This window comes from Macaca nemestrina, unplaced genomic scaffold (genome assembly GCF_043159975.1).
Source record: "Macaca nemestrina isolate mMacNem1 unplaced genomic scaffold, mMacNem.hap1 Scaffold_476, whole genome shotgun sequence".
NCBI classification, from domain to species: domain Eukaryota; kingdom Metazoa; phylum Chordata; class Mammalia; order Primates; family Cercopithecidae; genus Macaca; species Macaca nemestrina.
In genome coordinates this window covers 29,084-37,500 of record NW_027257677.1, presented here as the reverse complement: position 1 = coordinate 37,500, position 8,417 = coordinate 29,084, and positions in this window count along the sequence as shown.

Here is an 8,417-nt window from a genome sequence, read left to right as displayed (position 1 = left end):
TCCTTCCTTCCTTCCTTCCTTCCTTCCTTCCTTCCTTCCTTCCTCCCTCCCTCCCTCCCTCCCTCCCTCCCTCCCTCCCTCCCTGCCTCCCTCCCTCCCTTCCCTGCCTCCCTCCCTCCCTCCCTCCCTCCTTGCCTTCCTTGCCTTCCTTGCCTTCCTTGCCTTCCTTGCCTTCCTTGCCTTCCTTCCTTCCTTCCTTCCTTCCTTCCTTCCTCCCTCCCTCCCTCCCTCTCTCCCTCCCTTCCCTCCCTCCCTCCCTCCCTCCCTCCCGCCCACCCGCCCTCCCTCCCTCCCTCCCTCCCTGCCTGCCTGCCTTCCTTTCCTTCCTGCCTGCCTGCCTGCCTGCCTTCCTTCCTTCCTTCCTTCCTTCCTTCCTTCCTTCCTGCCCTTCCTGCCCACCCTTCCTTCCTTCCTTCCTTCCTTCCTTCCTTCCTTCCTTCCTTCCCGCCCTCCCTCCCTCCCTCCCTGCCTGCCTGCCTTCCTTTCCTTCCTGCCTGCCTGCCTGCCTTCCTTCCTTCCTTCCTTCCTTCCTTCCTTCCTTCCTTCCTGCCCTTCCTGCCCACCCTTCCTTCCTTCCTTCCTTCCTTCCTTCCTTCCTTCCTTCCTTCCTTCCCGCCCTCCCTCCCTCCCTCCCTCCCTCCCTCCCTCCCTCCCTCCATCCTTTTTCTATGTTCCTTTCTTTTCTTTTTTAGCCTGCCTGGTCTTCTCACTCTGTCGCACCCACCGTGGACTTGCAGGCACGCGATCGTGTGGTTCATGGCAGCCTTCACCTCCCTGGGCTCTGGTGATCTCAGCCTCCCAAGCTGCTGGGACTACAGGGATCTCTGAACCCCGGGAGGTGGAGGCGAACGTGAGCTGTCATCGCGCACCTCCACTCCAGCTGAGGTGAGGAGAGCTGGGGTGCAGAGGAAGGAAAAATGCATTGTGATCTTAATTACCTTGTAGCGTTACTCATGCCCTCTTATTTGCTTGTTTTTCTCATGGCTTATTACTTCTATGTCATTGTCATGTTCGTCCTTTGCTTGCTTGCTGGCTGGCTGGCTGGCTGGCTGGCTGGCTGGCTGGCTGGATGCTTGCTTGCTTGTTTTTTTGTTTTGTTTCTTTGCTTTTTTTTGTCTGTCGTTCTTTTTTTTTTTTTTTTTTTTTTTTTTTTTTGGAGATGGAGTCTTGCTCTGTCTCCCAGGCTGAAGTGAAGTGCAGTGGCGCGATCTCGACTCACTGCAAACTCCACCTCCCGGGCTCAAGCAATTCTCTGCCTCAGTCTCCCAAGTAGCCGGGATTACAGGCGTCTGCCACCACGCCTGACTAATTTTTTTGTATTTTTAGCAGAGACAGGGTTTCACTACCTTGCCCAGCCTGGTCTTGCACTCCTGACCTCACGATCCACCCGCCTCGGTCTCACAAAGTGCTGGGATGACAGGCGTGGAGCCACCGTGCCCAGACGCTTACTTCTTTTTTCACTTAGTTTTACATTACAAGCGTTTACTTACATACTTTCTTACTTCCTTACGTGGGACTACAGGCATGCACCACCACACCGGTTAACTTTTATAATGTTTGTCATGCTTTCCGTACGTACGTACGTATGTCTGTCTGTCTGTCTGTCTGTCTGTCTGTCTGTACGTGACATGGGGTTCGAGGTTCTATCACGTTGCCCGGGCTTGTCTCCAACTCCTGTTCTCAATCACTCCGCCTGCCTCGGCCACCCACACTGCTGCTATTACAGGCGTGAGCCATTGCGCCTAGCTCATTCTATATTTGCTCCTCTCTCTCTCTCTCTCTCTCTCTCTCTCTCTCTCACCGCCCCTCTCTCTCTCCCTCCCCATCATCTTCTCAGTAGGGATGTGGTCTTGCTTTCTGGTCCACGCTCTGGGCACATACAATCTCTTTTTAAACGTCTATTATTATTACTATTACTATTATTATTATTATTATTATTATTATTGCAGGTATCGTCTCACATATCGAGATGATCTCAAACTTCTGGGGGGGGGCTCCAGCGATCATACCACATCGGCCAGGAGTTGGAGACCAGGCTGGCCAACATGGTGAAACCCGGTCTCTATGAAAAGTGTAACAATTAGCCAGGCCTCCTGATGGCACGGGCTTGGAATCCCGACTACTCGGGACACCGAAGGAGGCGACTTGCCTGAACCGGGGAGGCCGAGGTTGCAGTGAGCCGAGATCGTGCCATGGCAATCCAGCCTGGGTGACAGAGCGAGACTCTGTCTCAAAATCATAATAATAAGGAAGGAGACCACTACTACTCCTGCTGCCCTCCTCCCCGCACCTCGCCTAGTTCACAAGACAAGAGGAAAGACAGAAAGCAGAAAGTTAGAAAGGAACGAAAGCAAGATAAATGGCCAGACACCCTTGGTGCCACCACACGGCCCTAGGAGATTTAAAAAGAAAGAAAGAAAGAAAGAAAGAAAGAAAGAAAGAAAGAAAGAAAGAAAGAAAGAAAGAAAGAAGAAAAGAAAGAAAAAAAAAGGAAAAAAAAAAGAAAAAGAGGAAGTAATAATAATAACATCGACCCCCGACCTGAACTACTTCTGTTATCTGTGAATTCCAGACACCGTATGAAAAAAGCCTTGTGAAACTTTTTGTTCTGTTAGCTGCTGCAGGTAGCCCCCAGTCACGTTTCCCACGCTTGCTCGATTTGTCACGACCCTTTCACGTGCAACCCTTGAGGTTGTAAGCCTTTAAAAAAGTCTTTTTCGGGGAGCTCGACTCCTAAGATGCGAGTCTGCCGACGCTCCCGGCCGAATGAAAAACCTCTTCCTTCTTTAATCCGGTGTCTCGGGAGTTTTGTCTGCGGCTTGTCCTGCTACATTTCTGGGTTCCCTCACCGGGAAGCGAGCTGGTGATGCACGGAGGGTCGAGGCAGCCCCTTAGGCGGCTTATGCCTGCCCTGTAGAGCATCCCTGCGGGGGACTCTGGCCAGCTTGAGCGATGCGGATCCTCAGAGTGCTGCCGGGTAGGCATCTGCCCCGGTGCGATGCCTCGCCTCCAAAGAGCGGTGCACAGCACGCCCCCGTGGAGGATCGGCACAGTGGCTGGACACCGGGAAGGAACTGGCACTTTCAGTCCGGACATCTGAAACTTGCTGAGACTGCTCTTTGGAACTTCCCCCACTCCGTTTGAGTGGAAGCGTGGCCTGATCACCCACGGCGTGCCTCTACCGGCACTTTGGTTTTGGTTTCTGACTTCACTTGAATTCATTGGTTGATACTTTGGTTTCGGTTTCGATTTTGACTTGACTTGAATTGCTTGATAAACAGGCCTGCCTTTATTGCCACTTTGGTCTTGCTCCTGATTTTGGTTTGGCTTAAATTGCTTGACGAACAGGTGTGCCCGTAACAACACTTTGGTTTTAGCTTTGATTTTGATTTAGTGTGAATTAGGTGACTGAGTGACCTTTTACCCTTTCCTTCTCGTAGGGTGAATGTTGTTTCCTCTCGAGAGAAACATAGGTCAGGCACAAAGTAAGCCCACTCCGCTAGGAGCCCTCTTAAAAACGTTTCAAAAAGAAAAATAAAAGGAAAGTCATCAAGTCGTCACAACTTACCCTACTAAAATGCATGTGACAGAACCTTACAAAAGGTTTTGCAGGAGATTATAGAGTTCAGTTAACCCCCTAGAGGTCACGAACTCTGGGTGAATTAGAATTGCCCTCTTCTGCTGTTGGATGGCCCACGGAAGGAACTATAGGCAGAGAACAATTGGCCGTGTAGTTCAGGTGGTGACGGGGTCGGAGGACAGCCTGTGTACCTAGATCACATTCCTTTATATTGACTCATGGCGAAATAGATTGTAGACAAAGCCGGCGTTAATTTAGCCCTGTTTAACAACTTTGTGCAAAATAGCCAAAAGTAAAAGTAAGAGCGGCTTCGCCGGCAGACACACAGTTTTTTTAAAAAGGGAGTCCCAGGAAACGGCAAGAGAAGCCAGTTTTTACGGGAGCCGCGAGAGATAACACAGATTCTTTCTCCATGTTTCCCAGCCTACCCTGCTTCACCGAGGCCAACAACCCCCTCAGAAATGAGATTCAGGAGCTGACACGCCCCAGGTCTCACCTCGAAGGGAAGGATCGGAGCCTCCAGAGGCCAAGGAAAGAAGTCGAGATAGTCAAGTGGGCCATCTCAGATCTGGTCTTACTCGAGCTCTGTAAATGCCTCTCAGGGAGATACGAGGACCTGTCTATTATAATGACCAGGCCCACATCCCGGGGGGAGGGGGGTGGGCAACAGACTTTCATCTATCAGCCCTTTTCAACCATTGAGCTACTAAACTGGGAACACCCTGAACCCACCGCCTTGCTCCCGACAGCTAGAGCCCTGTCGAGCATGACTGTGTAGAGGTGTTGGACTCCAGTGTACTCTAGCAGATCTGACCTCCGGGACCAGCCTTGGGCATCAGTACACTAGGAGCTATGCGTGGACGGGAACAGCTTCACCAACCCACGAGGGGAGAGATGTGCAGAATATGCGGTGGTAACCCTGGACGCTGTCGTTAAGCTGGGCTCATTGCTTTAATCCGGGCCTTAGAACTCGGTGAGGGTAAGACTGTAAACATTTACACTGACTCTCGGTATGCCTGTTTCACCCTCCAAGTGTATAAAGAAAAGAGCCTGTTAAACTCTAGAAAAGAGGGAAAAGAGCAAAAGAAAAAGAAAGACTAAAAGCAAGTGTAAAGATAGAGATTCAAAAGAAAACAGGAGAGACAGACAGCAGTGCGTGGGCGGGGGCAGGGCCCGTGCCGTTTCTCGGGCCCCACCAGCTGGCCGTAGGAGCGTGAGAACGCGGGGGGGGGGGGGGGGGGGGGGAAAGCAGCATTGTGAGAGGCCGCGGACGTGGATGTAGACATGACCGAAGTCAAGTTAGGCAAGGATTCCAGAGCCGGACAAGGCTAGAGAGACATTAATGTGCGAGATGGAAAAAAAAAAAAAAGACTCTAGAAGGGTAAATGTTCAGAAGGCAATACAGGAAATGGCCAAGGCCGCGAGACAAAGAGGCCATCGGCCAAGGGCTGCTGCACCTTGGAGGAACCAGACACTCATCTGATCAGGCTGACAGGAGCTGAAGAATGTAAAGACTAGGGCAGACTAGGCACCTTCTCACGAGGCTCCCAGGAGCCCATGGTCACATTAGAAGTTACCAACAGCAAGACTCTGCCGTATCTGGATTCCAATTTCTCACTGAAGGCTCAGCCACTAGATACAGTGACAAAGGGGCGGAGTGGGGGTGGGGATGGGGGGAGGGGGGAACGCCTCCTCTAAGAAACTGAAACAGGAAAAACAGCCATACCTTGTGAAAACTTGCTTATAGACTTTACAGAACTGCCCCCTGCTGGAGGCTAGTGCTTGTTTGCACCTTTTCAGGGTAAGTTACAGTTTTCCCCACCAGGACAGAAAAAGTACAAGAAGTGACTAAAGTACTGTTAAAAGACATTATCCCCAGGTTTAAGACTACCTCTGATTTTAAAGTCAGACAATAGGCCAGCATTTGTAGCTGTAGCTGGAATAGTGCAAGATTTAACAAGACTGTTAACAATACAACAGAGGTTACACGCAGCCTATCGGCCACAAAGTTCAACAAAAGGTGGAACGCATGAACTGGACACTCGAGCGAGCAGCTACTGGCGACCAAAAAACAAAACAAAAAAAAAAGGGTTGCCATATATAGATATAGATAGATAGATAGATAGATAGATAGATAGATAGATAGATGTATATATATATACACACACACACACACACACACAAACACACACACACACACACACATACACACACACACACACACACACACAGATATAGATATAGATATAGATAGATATATAGATATATGCCAGGAAATTCACTTAAGATAAAATCAGGTTTTTGCCTACGGTCCTCCTCCGAGTCAGGTGCACCCCTACCAAACAAACTAGGTATCTGCCCTGTAAGATTGTGTTCGGTTGGCCACCCGCAAATCGTAGGTCAAATAAAAGGTGACCTCCGGAAACTAAAGAAATTAACCTTTAAAAGGCAAATGCAGCCTTTCAAAATAGCCACACGAAGTGTTCATAATTAAATAAAGAAAAATAATGCCTATAAGCCTGACACCCATTTAAATCTAGGGACTCTGTTTAAAGTAAAACCTAATTTTTCTACAACCCATATAGGATGAGCCCTATACTGTAACCTTGTCCACTCCCACTGCTGTTAAAGTTGCAGGTGTTGCGTCTTGGATCCACCACAGTCAGCTAACACTGGCAGCTCAGGACAAGTGGACCGGCTAACAGGACGCAGATCATCCAGCCCGGCTGATCCTGAGACGAGACCGAGCTGCTGCTGAGGACCACAAGCCCTGCTCTAGTCACACACCGGCAGCTGACTAGTCTATGCACGGCCGAAGCTTGAGGACTCATCAAGCAAGTCAATGTAGTTAAAAATCTTAAGACAGATAGTTTTCCTAGAATACTAACTGTTTTCCTATTGTTCTGTCGCTGTATTCAACCTTTTTCCCAGGTAAGGACCTCTTTCGTCCTTGCTGGATATGAATATGCTATACATTGCTTTGTTGTTGTTACCCCCCCCCCCCCCACACACACACACACCCATAACCATGCTAGAAGAAACACCTATGTAAGGTGTCCCCACTGTACACGTACTGCTTAGGAAACCCAGACCCGTCCAGCCCAGCAACGATCGCAAGGTCTTTCAGTCATTCTTTAAACATATAAACCAGAAGTTACCAGAACCTCCTCCTTTAGCCAAAAATTTAAAAAATAAAAATAAAAAAACAGAAAAAAACCTATTTCCTCAGTAGGCTGAAAACATTGCTGGCAGCCTAGATGTTTCTTCATGTTATGTTGATAGAAGGGCTAACGTAAGAGACCAATGGCCTGGAGAAGCAGAAGGGTTAACGCCTCAAGATAACTTGACTTTAACCAACCCTTTCCCCAAACAGACGCCGCAAGTTCAAGCGTCGGGCTCGTAAAAACTTCCCTGATTAAAAAATACTGTTTTACTTGCTAAAAAAAGGTTTTAAGGCCCAGTTAAAAACTAACCTGCTTAAGACATGACAAAGTTAGTACATGTGCCTGTTCAGGTTTAACACAGGTTTGATCCTAGGTCTTCATTTAGAAAAGAGTTTCCAGCTGTAGAAAATGTAAAACCCTCACTGTAAGTGTATTACTTGTAATAGAAACTTGCTGGCCGGGCGCGGTGGCTCAAGCCTGTAATCCCAGCACTTTGGGAGGCCGAGACGGGCGGATCACGAGGTCAGGAGATCGAGACCATCCTGGCTAACACGGTGAAACCCTGTCTCTACTAAAAAATACAAAAAAACTAGCCGGGTGAGGTGGCGGGCGCCTGTAGTCCCAGCTACTCAGGAGGCTGAGGCAGGAGAATGGCGTGAACCCGGGAGGCGGAGCTTGCAGTGAGCTGAGATCCGGCCACAGCACTCCAGCCTGGGTGACAGAGCGAGACTCGGTCTCAAAAAAAAAAAAAAAAAAAAAAAGAAAAAAAAGAAACTTACTTGCTTGCTGCGCCCCTGTGTATTACACTTGCTCCTTCCAATGATAAAAGGTTTTGTACCTACCATGGCTCGTCAGAAAACTTCCACACAAGTGTATTACATAAAACGCTATCACTCTGTCTCGCTAAAAGACCCAAACAGTAAAAATGAAAGGGAACCCGCCCACTAATTAGTGAAAATTCTCAAAGTGGGGGATGAGGAAGGAGACCTCTACTGCTCCTGCTGCCCTCCTCCCCCCACCTTGCCTAGTTCACAAGACAGGAGGAAAGAGAGAAAGCAAAACGTTAGAAACAAACAAAAGTCAGATAAATAGCCAGACAACCTTGGCACCACCACCAGGCCGTAGGAGTTAAAAAAAAAAAAAAAAAAAAAAAAAAAGTAATACTAATAACATCGGCCCCTGACCTAAACTACTTGTGTTATCTATAAATTCCTGACACTATGAAAAAAAGGGTTGTAAAACTTTTTGTTCTGTCTGTCCTTCCTTCCTTCCTTCCTTCCTTCCTTCCTTCCTTCCTTCCTTCCTTCCTTCCCTCCTTCCTTCTTTCATCCCACCTCGGCCTCCCAAAGTGCTGGGATTACTGGCGTGAGGCACCATGCCTGCTTGGCCTAAAGAGACACCTATTGAAAGTAAGACATAGAGAGCTCCTTGCAGTGATCTGATTGATTGCTTGACTGATTTACAGACGGCGTCTCACTCTGTCACCCTGGCAGTGGTGTCATCAAAACCAAACTCACTGCAGTGTGGACGCTCCTGGACTCAAGCGATCCTTCCACCTCAGCCTCCAGAGTGTAGTGCCTGGGACCACGGGGCACGCGCCACTGTGCCCAGATGATTTTCAATTTTTATTGTTTTATTTTTCTTTTTCCCGAGACACAGTTTCGCTCTTGTTG